Source organism: Furipterus horrens, unplaced genomic scaffold (genome assembly GCF_987537825.1).
Source record: "Furipterus horrens unplaced genomic scaffold, mFurHor1.1.pri manual_scaffold_1, whole genome shotgun sequence".
Lineage (NCBI taxonomy): Eukaryota > Metazoa > Chordata > Mammalia > Chiroptera > Furipteridae > Furipterus > Furipterus horrens.
Genome location: NW_028327171.1, coordinates 67,313,367 through 67,332,698, shown reverse-complemented (window position 1 = coordinate 67,332,698; position 19,332 = coordinate 67,313,367). Strand labels below are relative to the sequence as shown.

At 36.2% G+C, this 19,332-nt stretch overlaps 1 pseudogene; it reads right to left on the bottom strand.

Annotated features, from left to right (window-relative positions):
* Positions 1-7,575: 7,575 nt before the first annotated feature.
* On the bottom strand, positions 7,576-8,457 carry LOC150021265 (NADH-cytochrome b5 reductase 3 pseudogene; annotated as a pseudogene).
* Positions 8,458-19,332: the final 10,875 nt, after the last annotated feature.

Below are 19,332 nucleotides of genomic sequence, written 5' to 3'. Positions count from 1 at the left end.
GGTTTTCTCTTTTGAAAGAGTTAACTCTACAAGGTCACTCAGTGACTTCAGAAGTCTGATTGTAAAGGATTTAATTTTTCAAATGTAAATGGAGCTCAGGCCTTGCTTTGTAATTGGTTTATTTTGCTTCTGTTCTTTCTAGACACTTCCTGACTCCATATGTTCCACACCATTTTAAGTGTTAGTGATGTCATGAACTACAAACTAAGATTTTGGCAGCAATACAAAGAAAGAGCTAATTCTCTAATATACCTTGAATGTATTTGCAATTGCTAAACTAATATTTGGTAGGTGATTTGAGATCTAAAAGTATAAAACATATTTACTTAGAAGTGGTCTCATTTAACTTACAATTTACCTTTTGTTAAAATAAAATAGTCAACGTACTTGTTAATTCAGATAGTTTGGTGGAAGTCAAGTTAGCAGAGTATTTGTACTGCCTAGATGAGATCTACCATATTATGCAATTTGAGGTTTTTAATTCTATTTTTTAAAAGAAAATACTTAGTGATCTAGCATATCTGTTTATGGAACTGTAAGGTATAATTAGAAATATATTTTGAACAATATAAAATGTTGGCTACAAATGTATGCAGGATTTACTACATCAGAAATAGGAGCAGAAATACATATGGAGAGGATTGTAGCAGAAACCAAGAAATCTCTGTTTGGTCAAAGACAATTCACAAGGCACAGCCTGGGTGGCCTACACCCTCATGTTAGCGGTGCTAGTCATTCCAAGGTAATTCAATGCCATTATAAAGACTGGTCAAATATGAAGGACAATGACAAAGAATACTACTTGTAGCAATTAGAATGCTGTCCAACACTACTCTTCTGTATTCCAGGCTTTGAATACCCTAGCTAATTTTTTTTTTATAACTCCTCTATATTGTAGGTATTAACTGATAGGTGAAAAACCCGAGACACTGAGTGGGTAAGTAATTTTCTCATAGATATCCTTATATAACTTAGAGATATTAAATTATAAAACGAGGACCCTCTGATTTTAAAATGGAGACATTAAATATCAAATAACAGGTTTTATATTTTCAATGATATTTATAAAGGTTTCTTCAACAAGTTTGATAATAAGCACAGCTATTTCACATTCACAATACTTGAATTATACCATGAAATCTTATTTGAAAGTACCTCTTTTTTATAACAAATAATTTGAAACACACCAGTTATTTTTCCATTCAAACAAATTGCAACTGGTCCAGTATTTTTTTGGGCAAAGAGAAGGTCTAAAGAGAAAAATGGCTGACATGTCATAGAAGGTTGGAAGACAGCTGAACAAAAGATCAGATAGCAACTTAGAACTGGCTATGGTTTAGTATTCAGCACCATTAGAATATGGATTATCTCTTTCAAACACTTAATGGGATGGAAATTGCATATAAGATTTCTTTGCATCAGTAAAAAGCAGTTCAACAATGAGGTCTCATACAAAAAGTAGACAGTGAGAATGTGATAAAAGATATACTTTGACAGATAGGCTAAACACCACGTACTACTAAAGGAGAAAGGTTTAATGTATATGAAAGAGATTTTAGCCCTGGTGCTAATGGACTGCAGTTGTAAATTAAGAAGTCTAGCCATATGATATTTTGATTTGTGATGGATACATTTATAAACTTTTGTGTTCCAATTTGGGATAAAATTATTTGGTATCTAAATAGAAAAAGATAACTAAAGTCAGTAAAGAAATGAAACAAGACTTTTATTATACAAAGATGGAGAAATAACAATACAAGAGATGTAGACAAGGAGTAGCCTACTGACAATAAAGTTGCCCAATCATGAGAAGCAAACTTCACATTAGGGTATTCATAATGTCAGAAGGGGCTACTTCAGCTCTAAACATCTTGATTCATAAATGAGTGAACATAATAGTCTAATAAAAACCCAAAACTATTCTATTGCAATATGTAACTAGATGATTATTAGCCTTGTTTTTCTTTCCTTAAAGAATAGGAGAGATAAATATAGGTTACAATTTATGAGAATGTTGTAATTTACATTTATATTCAAGGGCTTCTTTCCAACATGCCTCTCTCTTAAAGGCTCCCTTACCCTTTCACCAACAAAATGAACAAAAGAGAAATAGTAGTTGCTTTAGAATAGGAGCAATCAATACTGTACCAGTTTTATTTTTGTTATATGAAAAGTGTTGGGTAGCAAAAACAAAGTTTCAGATTATATATAATAGTCAAAGCAGCAGTCTGCATTTTACATATACATGCATATATTTTGTGTTTAAGCTTTTTGCTTATCCATTATTACAGAAAATAAAATAGTAATGGAATTTAGTATCAACAGTCACACTCTTAGGGGATTGGTCAAGTTAGGGCTTGACCTTATATTTCCATTTTTTTGGACCACAATGATATTAGAAATATTTTATTTTTATGAGTGTCAATGTGATGATGGACCAAAAGGGAAGACAAGAAAGAAGTAAAGCAGAAATAATTCTCAATGCTTTTGCAAATACTTTGAAATATTTTTAAACATATATTTGCTTTAGCCTCATATACAAAGGGAAAGTAATTATAGAGGAATAATTCCTTTATGGGATAAATCATTTTCAAATGCACTTTATCATTTCACTTAAGTATATTGACATTAAATATTTCAACAGCAGTTACCTCTTGTAAGATAAGAAATACAAGTACTGAGCCCAAGACTCTGCTACTAGGAGGTTGTGGAGAAGAAGAAGGACAAGTAAATGAGATGAAGAATGGCTATTTAAAAAGTAGAAAAACCAGAAGAATGGAATTCAAGTGAAAAAATGTTTGGTGAAAAAAATCAGCTCTGGATAATGCTACTAATAGGTAGGGTGACTGTGCAATTCACACCCAAATCAGATGCTCTGAGAATGAAATCAGATGTCACTGATTACACTAGGTAAAACGTATAAACCAAGACTCTCCAGTGTACATCAGATTATTCTACTGGTGGGACAGGTATAAAGAAGACTGAGAAGTCACTCCTGAATTTAAAAATGTGAAGTACACTTGTGATGTTAATGAGAGCAGTATTGGTGGGGCAGCAAAGTTGAACATGTGACTGAAATGGGATTAGGAGAGGAGAAAATTTGGAGACCAAAAAAAAAAAAAAAATTGGCAACTCTTCAGAGGAACTATTCTGAAATGATGACCTAAGAAATCAAACTGCAGCTGTTGGGAAAGTAGGGAAAAGAGAATGCTTGCAGTTTAAGATGGGAGAACTAATAGTATGTTTGTGTGGTTGTGATGATCAAATAGAAAAAGAAAAATTGATGGTTTAAAGAGAGAAAAGAGAAGTTCTAGAGTAAAGTCCTTGAGTAAATTGAGAGAGGTTGGTATGTAGAAAGCAAGTGATGGAAGGATACATGACCCATGGCAATAGAAGGAAAGAAAAATATGTGCTTGGTGGATAGACATGCTGATATTGATTTGTAAAAATCATTTTTTGATGCTATTTTCTAAGTAATATAGAAAGTTGTTAGGTTATAGAAAGCATGGAAGAGGAGATTATCTGAATTTGAAGAAGAAGGGGAAGGTACAAAAGAATTGTTTAGGGAGTAGGAGACTTAATGAACTAGGGTCATACAATGTTAAGGACACACAAAACTTTCATTGTTGTGGACTTATGAAAATATCAGTCAGGGTGATTATAAATTTTACTAGAACCTAATTCACTTGCAGGCATAAAATAGATGAAAAAATTGCTTGAGTCAAGCAAGAATAAAGAAGAAAAAATGACCAAATAAGTAGAGAATATATGCAAAAGATAGGCCTTGGAATTTTAGCTGGTCAAAGATAGCCATGCTATCAAGGATGATAGTGACAATGTGATGTCAATAGATTATAAGTCTGTTTAGCTGTAGTATTGAAACATTAGAGGATGTGAGGTCAAACAGAGGGGGTGATATGGAAAGAGCAAAATTCACAAAATTGAGATTATAGAAAGGTTGAAATTATTAGTAAAGACAAGGTTAAGGGCGTGACTATTAAAGTGTATGGCTGATATTGAGTAGAATACAAGATAATTAAATGAATGAGGTTCATAAAGCTAAGAGGTCAATGTATTAAAAAGATCACATATGTACATATTGAAATTACCAAGATTTAAGACTTGAGTAGTATTGGAGAAATGAAGAAAAATAAAAAGAAGGTCAGTCAATGTCAGCAAAATTGAAGTGCACTTGATGATATTGGAAATTTTAGGGAAGAAAAAGGAAGAAAGATCTAAAAGTATCAAAGAGAAATAAGAAAGCAATCTATGAGTATGTCACTTCTAAATTCAAATGGCATAAGGATGGGAGAAAAATTGGTGACCATTTCAGTAGACTTAGAAAAACTGATGCTCTTAATAGATAGATATATTTCTTATTAGAGTAAAAAGTTAAATGGAATGTTTGGATCAAAAATCAAATATAGAGAAGAAATTGCTGATAATAATCTGTGGGTTTCAGAAAGCAATGAGGAAGGGTTATAGAATTTATGGAGGATGGGCTAAAGGAAAACAAATGAAGTGGTAGACATAGAATATTATAAGGGGTAAAATCCAGGAGAGGAGGGGCAAAGTGGGAGTCTGAGGGTTTCTGGGGTGAATGATGTAAATAATATGGAAAATATATGATTAAGTTAAGGATTTTGAGATAGGGATATTTTTCTGATTATCTGAGAAGCCCTAAATATAATTATATGGGTCATTATCAGAGAGAGATTAATGAGATTTAATATAGGCACATGTAAAGAAGAAGGTGATATGAATATGGAGACAGAACTTGCAGTGATGTGAGCACATGCCAAAGAATGCTGGTTGTCATCAGATGCAGAAAGACAAGAAACCCATTTTTTTTCTATAACCTCCAGAGGAAAGTGGCCCTGCAGACATGATACTGCTTTCAAACTCTCAGCCTCCAGAATTGTGAGAATGCTTTTCTGTTGTTTTAAGACACCAAGTTTGTGGTCATTTGTTTCAGCAGCCATAGGAAACTAATACATTATGAATTCAAATTAGCTATCTGTAGCCAGATTATGAGACTGATTCTGGCTGTTGGTTGGCCTCCTTGGTGTTCCCCAGGTTGCATCTCTTAGGGCTGAAGGTCCAAATGGCACTTAGGAGTGTGTCTTATACCTGTCTTGGGGCGGCTGAAGGCTGGGGCTGGCTGGGTATCTTTCAGTCTTTACACTGCTTTCTATGTGGGCTTTGTATATGGTGAATGGCTTCTGCCAGAGTGAACATTCCGTAAGAAAACTAACAGAAGGCTTCCTATGACCAAGCCTTGGAAGTTTCAAATAAACACTTCCAGCATATTTTATTGATCAAGCAACTAAGACTAGCCAAAGGGAAATGGAATTCGACCTCATCTCTTGATGGAAGAAGTAGAAAAAATATGTGATAATTTTTCATCTATCACAAGTATCAAAGAGAAGAACATGAGACACACTTGTGTTTAAGATACGTGAGCAACATCAGAAAATGGAATAAAATAACAGCATTTCTGAAGTAAATGGAAGAAGTTTCCAGAAAGGTTTGTGAGTTGGAAAAGTTTAATTGAATAGCTTCAATAAACCAAGAGGCAGAGCAGAGAGGATTATAATGCCAATGATAGTTGATGGACTTAGTTCCTTTTTTTTATGAATGTAAAATTCTACTTATTTATCAGATACCTGAGGAATTAATTTATATATTTTGTTAATTATTATAAAATTTAATATCTACAGCCAATTCAATATCTATAACCTTTTATTTTTAAGTCAACCCTATTTTATCTTTATGGATCTGCTGAATGTCCACTTACTTTGTCATACATAAGACAAATGAGAGGCCTTACTCAGAAAAATCTTTAATGACTCAATCAAGGCTACCATTCATGGAGTCTCCTGGTATCCTGGTATGTGAAACAAGTGCATGTATACATGTGTATGGGTGTGTGCATGCATGTATGTGTGTGTAAGCAGTGGTAAAGTGGATCAAGTTTGCATGGGAACATACATGTTTTCTAGAAAAAAAAAAGGATCAAGATTCCAAATCTCTCTTTATTAATTTCATAATTATTAAACTCTCTCGGGAAAAGGCTGTGAGCACTTTGAAATAGAATTAGTTAAAAGAAAGTAAGTCTGGGTTGGTGACCAGATAACCAGCAATGATGATGAAAGGCTTAAGGAACAAATGAGGTAGGCTGTGTTGGCTTCAGCGTGACTGATGCTGGTAGCTCCTCTAAGCACAGCCACCCAAGAGCAGTGTTTATCCTCACCTGTGGAGAATGTTGCTTCATCACAGGCATATACATTTACAAACAAACTCAAATGTCCAACCACCTTGTATGCAGAGTGAGTTTCCTTTCAAAGGCCCCAAGCTATGTAGGGACCTGGACAAGTGAGGCTGTGCTGCAGAGAGGACTGAGGCTTCTGGGGAAGCATCTTAGGAAGCACAGAGTCCTACCAGCATAGAGGTGAAAGTCACAATGACCCACGCCTTTTATATTATTTAACTCCCAAGGCTTTAGGAACTTGGGTATATGGGTGCATTAGAGCATTAAAAAAAATAATGTATATGTATTTTAGTATGTGGGACCCAGAATGTTCAAGTTTTATTGTAGTCTTTTTAAAATTTAGTTATTTTTTAAACACTAACAAAGCTTTATTTCAATTTCTTTTCTGCTCATAAATTACTCTGAAAAAGCCAGATATGCAAAGGCTAACCCACTGTTGTCTAAAGGCAACATCTAGGCCACTGGGAATGTGGCTCAGACAAGAGGATCTGCTCAAAATCCCCCCATGCTGGGGTGCAGACAGCAGGAGGGGTGGGTTTGGGACAGAAGAATAAATAAACATTAACTCTGTCTTAGCTCTGCCATCAGGGTCGGTGGCCCAGGACCTGGAAGCAGTTGATCTAACCACTGAGCTGACACCTTGGAGCTCCCAAAGCTGCTGAATGTTTAGCTGTGTTGGGGGAAATGTGGAAGCTTTGGGAGGGTCCATGTGCCAGCCAGAAGGGCCCTGAGGAGGGGGCAGCCTCTCACCTGCAGCAGTCCCTGCCAAGAGGACTTTTGGGTGGTACATGTATGTAGTATCAGGTGCTATGGCCTGGTCTGGCCCTGAGGCAGGTAGTGAGGGGCAGAAGGTGAGAGTCCCAAAGTGGTGGCAGAGGATTCCTTGGCACCTACAACTCTAAATTGCTTGTGCATTTATGTTTATTTCCAGACTGTGGCCTGCTGTGGGAGGGGTGGGAAGAACAGGGTGCTGGTGGCCTTGGCCCAGTAATGTGGAACTTGTGAGAATAAGGGGGGGACAGGCCCAAGGCCAGTGGGCATCATTGCTAAGAACTGGTCAGAGTCAGACAGGAACCTGCCCTGGAGGTGGCTGTGGTCGTCCACTGTAACAGAACCCTTTTACCAAAGGAATGCCTTGGTGGTCAGCCTACCAGAGTATCCACCCAGGCATGGGCAGGCCAGGCTGAGCCCGGGGCCATAACATGAGATGTAGGAGAAGTGACATTCAAGATAGGAGGGGTGGGTATGGACAGGGCATGTGAAAATGTGTGGCTGGTGGCTGGGCCAGCGGCCGGTGCTGGCTTTCAGAAAAAGCAGTAGTGCTCTTTGGGGTGGCCCGCACAGTCCAGGTTGGACAGGCAGACAAACTAGATCATAGGCAGGGGTCTGCACATCAGTATCATTGGCTCCTCCTCCAGGGGCAGCAGGTGGTCTTGGATCCTCTCATTAACAAAGCCCTCGCTGTAGTCCCACACTTCAGGGGCTTTGTCCACCACATAACAGAGCTTGAAGCATGCAGAATGTTCCTCCAGCTTGGGCCCCAGGAGGATGTCCTTCTCAGTCTATTTGCCAAAGAGCAGAGGGCAGTAGTGTGGTCATCTGGGTCCTCCATGATAGCGCAAATAATCTCTAGCATCTGAGTGATGCCTGTCCCTCCTGCGACCATGCTCACACACGTCAATGTCTTGATGGCCTGGTTGGGTTTCTTGTCTGGACAGATAGGAAATTTTCTTTTGCCCTGGTAGACCAGCAGCCCATTACAGTTCCAGAACTCAGTGATGTCTCCAATCTTCATGCTTTCCAGGTACTGGGATATCTTCCCTCTGGTGGGAAACTTGGGATGGGTGTAAACCTTGATGACCATGTCCACAAAGCCCTTGTCGTCATCACTGGCAACTGTCATGTAGGGAAAAATGACCAGATTTCTGTCTATCCATGCAGAGAGGCAGAGGTACTGGTCAACAGGGAGACTCAGAATATGCTAGGGTGATGACAGGGCAAAGCAGAATCACTGGGTGTCATGGTTGATGGCCTCCTTGTCAATGAGCAGCAGCGGGTACTTGATATCCTGGCTCTCAAGAGTGATGGCTGGCATGGAAGTGCTGGAATAGCTTCATGAGTAGGTTGTAGAAGAACCAGACTGGGGAGAGGACCACATGGCCCAGCACGCTGAGTTGAGCCCCCATGGTGGCTCTGAGCTTGCTTGCTCCTCCACCATCACTTGGTTTAGTTTAGTGGAGTTCAATGTAATTTAGTTTACCAGATTATCTCATCTGCACCCAGTTTGTGAATAACTAATTACCAACACAGGAGAGAGAGGGGAAGGTAGAGGGAGGAAGAAGAGGAGGAGGGTGAGGGGGACAGGGGGAGGGGAGAAAGGCTACAGGTAATTTTCTTTTAGAACTGTAAAAAAATAAATGATAGCTAAAAAAGTATGAGTTTTTTTAAGGTGATTGTAAATGCTCTAAGCATGAATGTGGTGGTGTTTGCACTTATCTATGTGCACATGGTAAAAACTACTAATTTCATACTTAAAAGGGGTGAATTGTATGGTATGTGAGCTATATCTCAATAAAGCTATTTGAAAATAAATTATACAGTAAAAGTATTTTGCATCATCCTTAAGGTTAATCTAGAACAGTAACATTGAACTGCATGTTTGAAACCAAAATTCAAAATTTCTTAATCTTCCTTTCTACTTCTGATATATTATTGTTGAGCTCTTCTTAAATTATAACATAGGTAAGCATGGTGAGAAAAGCATGAGAGCCAGTTGGTTGGTATTTCATTCTAAATTAATTTAGGGTCTTCTTGGTAGTGTTGTTGTTTAACTTTAAAATATATGTGAGTTTTGCCTGTGTAGATTTTGAGTTTTTCATTTTTTTGAAGTCAATGTCTTGTTTTCCTTCAGCTCTTAGCACAGATCTCAGTAAATATCTAGTAAATGACAAACTGAAAACAAATGACCTTGAGTATTTGATTGGTAGTTTGAAGGTACAATAATTGCTTATAAATGAAACCAAATAAAATTAATGTAGTTTGTACTCGCAGAACAACCAAGCAATGACAATGATATTATTCTGTTTTGTGTCAAAGAGGGATATGTTCTCAGCAGTCAGTTCAGTTTCTGTGCTAGACCTTTGAAGTTAGATCAATGTCTTATATGCACACAGAACTGACAAATACTATAAATATTTAAATTTGAAATAAAGCCTCCCCTTTATAAAGTTTGCATTTATCTTTGACTCCTCTGAATTTAGGACTAAAATAAAATTGATACCAACATCAACCAAAAACCATAGTGTCAGTATTCCTTGAATGCCAATACAATAAATATGCATCTGGTTTTGCCTTTAAAAATGTAGTTGACTTTTCTGTTTTATAAACAGGGCGTCAAATGCAACAGGGCAATTCCCCCAGGCTTGAAAAGCTAAGACTTTTGATCTCTTTATGTCTCCCCTCAAGGCTTATAGAATGTTCTCTCTACTCCCAGGGTCATCTGACAAGTATCCCAAGGAACATCAGACTTATTGAAGGATCTAAGTAGACCTCAGGGTTTATTGCTGATTTCAATTTGCATTTTAGTATTGTAGCACTGATCCCACTTTTCTGCTGTGACCCTCCCTCACTTATCTACTTGTACCAGCTGAATGCTGAGTAACTGACTTTGGATTCTGCACTTTAGCATTGTTATTATTTGTTTCTCTAGGTAATTCTAACAACATATTCTCCTGTGCTCACAAATCCAGTTGCCGAACCAAGAAGTATATTGTGTTTTGTACACATGCTTTCTTTAGGATATGGGAAGAAAATTGGAAAATGGGATTATATTTTTGACAATTTTTTTCATTAGTATTGTCATTTGTCTTCTGATTTCTTTATTATTTTCTCACTTATTTTTGAGTTCCTCCTATGTATAAACTACTGCAGTCTATAAAGGACACCAGGAAGAATTGGTAGTATCTCAGTTATCAAGGAGTTTATGATGTTTTGAGAAAAATTAGGATATCTACATAAAACTTGCAGTTTTAGGACACAAACTCATGATGATAGACAGAGGAGGGAAACTTGCTGGGTGATGATGGAGCTTATAATAGGGAGTGTGACCACCTTTGAAGTTCCATGTCAGGAGTCATTATCTCAGTGCTTATGAGCTTTCTCTCCTTATGGTTCAATTATTTAATACATAGAAATATTTATACCGAATTTAAAAAAATTAAATAGTATACAAAGGCTTAAAATGAAGTAAAAAAGTTGCTTATATCACCCATCACACCCAGTCTTACATTCTAGAGAAAAAAAAATTTTTAATATTTATTTCAATTAAATAAAATAATTTATTTATTATAAATAAATTTAACTTCCAATTGTTATGGAATGAATTGTGTCCCCTCATATGTTGAAGCCCCAAACCACAACTACCACCCTATCTGGAGTATTTAGTGATAAATGAGGTCATGAGAGTAGAAACCTAATCCAATCTGACTAGTGTCCTTAGAAGAGGAAGAGAAACGGGGAATGAGTTTACGCAGAGAAAAGAACAAGTGAGAACATAGTGAGAAGTTGGCCATCTGCAGGCCAATGTGAGAGCCCTCAAAAGAAATTAACCCTGCTAGTGCCTTGATATTGCCTCGAGAACTGTGAGACAATACATTTCTATTGTCTAAGTCTCCCCCTATGTGGTATTTTGTTATGGATACCCTAGCAAACTAATATCCATATAGTAAACTCTTGAATCACTACAAAATATCTGTGGAGAAAAGTAAATCTTTCTAGTCCCTCTCTCCTGGCTTTCTTTCAAATGGACCAATTTTACCATATAATTGTCTATTGTTTAAAGGCAACCCCTTCTAACTATTTTTTTAATATTCAATCAGTTAGTCATCAAATTCATATCTCTAAATAATATGATTCTACAGTTTCTTGATTTAGCAATTTTAGACTTTTTATATTGATTTCTTACTATGATTAATGATACTTGGTTTACTTTTTTTTTTTTTAATACCTAGAGGTGGAATTGTAATGTCTTATGTTAAATTTGTGTTTAAAATTTTGAGGCTCTACTGAACTTTCTTTAAGTGGATGACCATTTTATATTCCCCCCTGCAATGTTTGAGGGTTTCAATCCCTTCACATTTTTGTCAAAACATCTGTGTTTTTAATTACTTCCAATGTAGTGGGCATAAAATAGTACCCATCAGGGTTTGAATTTGATGACCTTAATTGTTAATGATGTTGAACATCTTTTCGTGTATTTATTGGCCATTTGTATATCTATCTTCTTTGGTAAAATTGTTATTCAAATATTTTGTGCATATTAAAGTTTCAGTCATTATTTATTCAAACACTTTTTATTTTATACCCTTCCTTTTCAATACTCTGCGATCGCATCTGTCAGGAAATCTAAAGTTGTCTTACAGCTCACAGATGCCCTGTTCATTTTTTGAATCTTTGTGTTTTAGTTTAGATAGTTTCTATTGCCATGTTTTCAATTTCCCTAATGTTTTCTTCTGCTATGCCTCTGTGTTGTCGATCCAGCTCATCAAGTGTATTGCTCTTCTCAAGCATTTTAGTTCTCATCTCTAGGCATTTATGTGGTGTTTTTATTTGTTTCATGTGCCTAGTTAAGATATTCGATATTTTCTATAGCTTCTATTTACTGATTCTTTTACATCTATTCTGCATCACTTTTGATTAATTTATTGTTTTGGTCTTTATGGATTGTATTTATATTTCACTTCTCATTTATCTTTTCTCTCTTACCAACTAATTATATTACTATTCCAATTTCTTTCACTAATCCACTCTACAACTTGATACTGTATGCTGCAATTCTTTATTATTCATCTGTGATTGAAGACATTGGTAGTTCCAATCTTCACTAAACCTTTCTCATTTTGGTTTTACCTCCAAACTCTGGCAGCTATGTTGTGATACCATAGTTCAATCTCTTATGATTTTCCTAGAATTATATTTTTAAAATTTGAAAACCAATCATCAATGTCCAGTTTACTATGAGACTGTAAATAATGTTTGCTATAGACCCAAGTGGTATGCTAGGCTTACAGTTTCTTCCCAATAGGTCTCCATCAATTCAATTTGAATTAGATCCACTATGAGTATTATTAATTAAGGGGTTCAAGTACAAAAATTAGAATTTATATAATTGTGGGAGGAGCAATGGAAGTAAGGTCTAGAAATAGAAGTAGGATATTCATAAAAAAGTTCTTAACCAGCCTCCCTGAAACACTGGCATGGTAAACAAGTTAGAGCTTGCAGGAAAATTTAGAAAGCCAAGCATGTGCAGCTTCCACAAAGGGTCATAATGGTGAACTAGTGGAGAAATCTAAGGAAGACATTGTTTCTGCATTTTATGGTGGGGCCAGGACAGCTATAGATCATCAGGATTTATAGTTAGAATGAAGAGATGCATTGGAACAGCAAAAAATAAAGATAAAATAAAAGACATTTCTTTCACTACTCTCTGGGTTTTTTTCCTATATTTTCCTCTTTTTTTCACTACCTTGATGTCTTAGGTATCCTTGTCTAACTTCATAAGCAAAATGATACATTACATTTTCTGAGGTCTAAGGGTCTGAAGATGTCTTCATTCTGCCTTACTCTATACTGATAACTTGGCTGTACATAGGATTATAGACTGAAAAACATTTTCTCTTATAGCCTAGAAGGTACAGCTACATGGTCTTTGAGGCATCCTAGAAATCTGAGGTTTGATGCCAGTCTGGTGTTTGTTTCTCTGTGAGTGGAGTGAAGTACATGTCTTTGCGCTAGAGTCATTTTAGAGGCTTTACTCTGAAGTCTAGTTATTCTTTGTTATTTATTTATATTTAAGAATGAGGTCAGTATAAAAGTGTATTGGTATTTTAATCAGAGGTGCAGCCCTGTCAAATTACTTAGGGGTGAGTTGGTTAGTTGTTGCATATTTTTCCAAGTGAAACCTAAATGCCAAGAAGCCAAGATAAAGACTTTGCTTTAAACTGTAGTAGTTATACCCACAAAGTTTGTTTGATTTATTTAGGAAAGAACGCTATCATTGTTGGCTTTTAAATGAATACTTATCTATTATCTGGAAGTTGGGAGGAAATGGACATTAGAGGAAATTATTTCCTGTGGAAACCTTCAACAATTCTCAGTCCCATTTTTCACTTCTGCATACTACTCTGATATCAGTGTCTTAGAATTCTTCTTTCCTAGGGATAGTACCTGGGCCCAGGGACTTCCTCCTCTGCTGAATCTCTCTCTGCCAGTATGTTAAGAATGGACTTCTTATTATTGGCTTCATCAACACTTGTCCACCTGTATTTAAAATTTCAGAAATTTGTTCAAATCTCTCATTCATTAATGTCTTAATCCCTGATCTTTGTTTGAGTTTAATAACATTTAGAAGATTTTTTTTAGTATATTTTAATAGGAGTATCACTTGGGAAAGCACGTGTGTGTGTTCTCAACTAGCCATATTGAACCAGATCTATGTAATTATGAGATTTGTGTAAAAGGTATCTTTGTGGTTCAGCAAAAAGTGATTAAGAGTTCTAACTGCAACATAGGCTAAATAGCACAACTGGAATTTAGGAGCATTTGCTGAGAAAGGTTATATGATGCTTTATATAAATGTAAGATGAAAATATGAATAAAATATAGTTTATGTACTGGAGAATTCACCATTTAGGAAGGGAAAAGAAAATGTAAACAAAATAAAATATAATAATGCAGATTCTATGACAAAAGTTTGCAGTCTTCAGCAATGTCATTGAATGGAACTGATAGGTTTTACTTTAAAAAATTAGGACTTCATAAAGGAAATGACTAACTAAGGAAGTATTTATTGATCCAGATGAGCAAGCAAATAGATGGCTATAATAGAGAAAACAATGTCACTCTGGCACACAAATTCTTTAAATTTATTCTCAAAACTCCTCTTCAGTCTTTTCTTCCACAACTCCCTCTCATATGCTAACTAAGCAGACAAATCATTGTTTTTCAAAGTGGTGAAATAACATTTTTATTGAGCACCTAAGTATGACTGGCATATTTGTATATGTGCCAAATTGACAAGTTTCAACTAAATGGTTGAAGTTGTCCTATGCTCCAAACTATAACATATTTGCAAAACAGTACAATCATCTGTCAAATAAACAACACTCACATAATCTACTCATTAAGTCTCAATCTACATTTGAAGGGGCATTATCACCATAAGTGACACCTACTGACATTCCTCCACCATTATGTGACTGTTGGAAGTAAACTCATTTACCAATTTATTATTTTATTTCAAGTCTTTGCATGTGACAGGCTCTTTGAATATTTTGCTTAGTTTTATAAAAGACTAACCTCTGTTCTTTTTATTTTATTTTTTTTTATTTTATAAAGAAATTGAAGGATCATTTGTGTGAGAAAGCATTGAAGGTAAATTGCAGATTCGAAGTGGAGACTGACTTCAAAATCCTTATAAAAACTGCTAAATATTCTTGATCCTTTACTTCCCAACTCTCAAGCCTTTGTAATTGCCAGTCTGGAATTGAACCCCATGACTCTACCCATCGGTCTTACTCATCAAAGTCCAACTCACATGCTATATTCTCACTGAAGCATTATATGATCACCCTAGTTTGGATCATTTTAACTGCTATAAGGCTTTTCAATATCCTTAAGAATTTAAGACAAATACTTTTAATTTAGCTTTTTCATTTACTCTTTTCATCTTCTGGGGCAGTTTTCAGATTCTGTGCAAAAGAAACACACTTTGTACATTATGTTCTGTTCTTCTAGACTTTTGTGCCCTCAAAGCAATTAAGAGGCTCTTCAGAGAAGCTGAATTGCATGTAGGAAGCACATAGCCTTTTAAGACCCAAGAGGTATTAAAAGTGCTAATGTAATGCTTAGCACATAGATAATGTTCAATAAATATTAGTTGTCATTGTTATTGTTCATTTGATTTGTTCTCCATACAAAGACACATATGAAGAATCCCCTAACATGACACTGATACTGGTAACCTAACCAGGGTCGGGAGTGAGAGCTGCAGCAGAGGGGAGGCTCTGGGGGATAGTGCCCCATTGCCTGCTAACTAGTGCCTAGTACACACACTGCGCCGATACTGTGATACTGAGAATGACCACAGAGTCCCTAACCCCCAGGCAAAGACAGGACAAGAGGATGTCATTGTGCTGAGTGGGCACAAGGTTAGCAAAGGTGATTGGCAAAGGGAAAAGACCTCCTACATCCTTCTGGTCCCTGAGTGGGGATGGGACCAGACAACACAGCCACAAGTGATCATAAAGGTCAACATGGAGCAGAGGGTGGTGCTGTGTCAAAGAAAGTCCTGTCAGTCCAGCCTGAGAAAAAGACGGGATTGGTTGGAGGGTCAGACGCCCCCAGAGCACTTGAAAGTTTGGGCTGGGAGATATAAACCAAGGGAAAGGTGGAGAGGGGTTGACCCACTTCAAGGACCTACTGGCTGGGAACTGGCCTTCCCTGAAAGTGAAATGGCAGATGGTGGAACAGGCCATACACACAGATCCCAGGAAGGAGCCCAATGCCAGGCTGCAACCCAGATCTGGCTAAGCCACCCGGATGACCATGCAGCAACCACCTATGACTGCTGAGTGATGGTCTTTTTAAATTGGAGAAGGAACTCTGGGTGCAGCCTTGGGCTGGGCTGGCAGACAGTGGCCGGCTTTTCCTCTGGGTTTTCAGGAGGGGATGGACTTTGAGGTAGGAGCCTGCCATCCTCCCAGATTGTGCAGCTTCTGAATAAAAGAGCTCTTTCCTTCTCTCACCTAACCTCTGCCTCCGGAATTTGCCTATTGGTGGCAAAGGGCAGCCAAACTTCACTTTCTTTTGGTAACAATATTTGACAGAGATTTTTAAGGAAGCACAGAAAAACCAGTTTTTTATTTTTAAATCTTAGTGTCACTAGCTAGTCCTAATATTCTGTCTTTCTTATGTCACTGTTTGTGTTCAAATTCTTCATGTTTTTTACCCCATTAGACTGGAAACTCCTTAAAAGAAATTATCTTGGCTTTTTTAGAAGACCATTTTATCTCCTACAATGCCTAGCATGCTTCTTTATACACTGCAGGAGAGATATAAATTTTATTTGATTTTTTTAAGTTTAATAAGTATGTTTAGTATATGCTGTTCTGTACCATTATTTATTTTGTTATTTTCCTTGTCTCCCTAGCTGAATTATCAAATTCAAAGCAAAGGGGTTTAGTGCCCTGTACATAATAGGTTTTGGACTCCTTTATGAAGAAAATAAGCCTTTAGAGTTTTATTAGTTCCATTATAAAACAAGTTGAACATGAATAGATGAAGTTTTCCTTTCCCTTGAGTGAAATCTATGGAGTCTATATGGAGGGCAACTAAATCAAAGTCAGTTGAAACAATAAAGAAATATAAAGTTCAATGGAAAATAGATTTGCATGGCTTAATTGCTCCTTTATCAATGAGTTGAAGGGATGTGATTTTCCTGTCAGATGATATGTCATAAAAATAAAATGGTGGCAATGCTGACACTTTATATTTTGAATAAGCACAAGAGCATGAACCTGATATATGTTTAAATATCTCACATGTACAGTTTCTTCATAGTTGACCAGTGTGACTTAGACATTTCTAAAGAGATTAACCCATTGCAGACCCACCTGTTTCAATGAGTACATGAGACTTGAATGAAGAACTGGGGATTGCTGAATGGAGTGACAATATAAAAGGTGGACCTAATTGTACACCATGTGAAAGTGATAATTTCAAAGACGCATATCCCAGTTCCCAGCCTTGCCAAGGCCCACTTCAGAGAGTCTTATTTCTTCAAATCTCTATGTTCTAAATATCCTTTTCTCCCTTATATACAAGCTTTAAGAAAATATATCAGGGCTTCTTTCACTCTAGTTTAATTCTACTTCCTCCACATAAAAACCTCTAGACAAGATAATCACTAGCAGTATATAACCCAAAGTCTAAGTTATTAATTCTAGAATATAGGGGACAGGGTGGGAGTAAAGGTGGGTTTTTTAAAATAATGCTGTCTAGGATGAAATTTAGCTCTCTGAGTTCTGATTCCATTAATTTATTCCAATCAATGACACACAGAGAACCCCAACTCTCCCAACAACAAATATGAAATCCCAAAGACAGTAAAATATATATTCAGATTAAACAGAATTCTTTCCATAAATACAATATAATATTCATAAGCTCTTCCCACACAGAGGATAAAACTTTCTATATATTTAAAAGGAGTATTGTAGACACCTCCCTGCCATTTTTGGGGGGGTGGGGTTGTTATCCTGTTTCTAAACCATGCACAGAAATCTACAGGTGCATAAAATATAAAGTTTAATGATGCACTTTGTTTCCAAGCAGCAAGACCATCTGCTTTTGATGACCTTCCTCTGGCTAAACAAAGACAAGTCCCAGGCTTTAAATGACCATTTTTCTAAGCTTAAAGCAAGGCCACATCAAAAAGCAGTGGTTTTTCTTCATTATTTTTATATAATTAAGTAGAAGACAGTATGAGAAATTATTACTCTCATGAGGCAATCCCTGCTATTGTGTATCTGTGTGTTTTGTGTGTGTGTGTGTGTCTGGGGGGATTTGCATTTTCAGTTAAAATCGCAGTCAGGAAGAAAATCAATTAAAATTTATTTCATAAATTATCACAAATTATTTGCACCCCCAAATTAATGATATTATTTAAAAACATATAACTTTCTCAGTAACACTTTATTCACCAGTTAAAAACAGATAAACATGAATAGAAAGATGCATACCAAATTTTTCTCTCCATCCTTCACATATTATCTTTCTTTATGAGTTTATATGTAACTAGATACCTTGGAGGAAGAAAGTAACCTAAAAATATATTTTCTGCTGTTAGTAAATCTATTCTGGGAGAAAGATCTAGAAATACTGAAAAAATTTGAGAACATAAGTAAACAGGAACCCCCAAATTCATGTAACTGCAGTAATAAAACAGTAAGAGAACAATTACTCTGGATCACTAATAAGGCTTGTGGAATAAGGGAAAAAAGTAGCATAAAGAACATAACATTTTGGAAGGATATATTTTATACAATGAAAGCACCGATTTTAAGTGTACAGTTTGATAAAGAAGTATAGAAATCAAACATACATTTTGATAAATTATAAAGTTTAATTCTGCATATATATTTTGAGACATACATATGCCATGTAACCACCCCCACATCAAAATGCAAAACATTTTCATTGAAAAGTAATGAAGTTTGCCATCCCCAAATATGTCTTTTTAGAATATTGATTATTGTGAGTGGTGGATACTTGAAAAGCAGCAAATGCAGGAGAGGCTTTCTTTGAATGCCACTTACCTGTCTAAAGATGGGTCCTCCAAAAGGAACTGAATCATCATAAATCCCTTCCCTGGGAGTTTCATTAACCAAGAAAAATAAACTCATCACAAGAGAGGAGACTAGAAGTCGATACCACACCCAGACAATTGTCACAAACTATCATACCTCCCATCTATTCTTCTAAAGACCAATTCATCTTTCCTAAAAAATCATTTACTCTCCCCTAAGAGATCTATATCTCTTCTCCCTTTTTCTGTTAAGATGGTATTTTAGCCTGAATTCTATGTGACCTCAGGGAGTTACTCATTTTCCCTAGGTATTGCTCATGAATACAGGTGTTTACATGTTAATAAACTTCTGTTTGTTTTTCTTTTGTTAACCTATCTTTTACTATAAGGGTCTCTGCTAAGAACTCAGAAGAGTAAAAGGAAAATAATGTTTTCTCTCCTGAATCATTATTACAATAATCTTCCTCTTACTATATCCTTTTTGACCAATCCTGGCCCTTCTCAATTCTTACAAACCATCGCTATTCTAATTTCATTGTTACAGTTTATTTTAAGAGCTTAGGTTTTTGAATTATCAAATTTGGGTACAATTATCAGCTTTAAATATACTACATGCATGACCAAGAGCAATATTCTTAAAGGCTTTGAACATTTCCCCCCCCTATAACAGGGACTATGTCATGCCTACATTACAAGT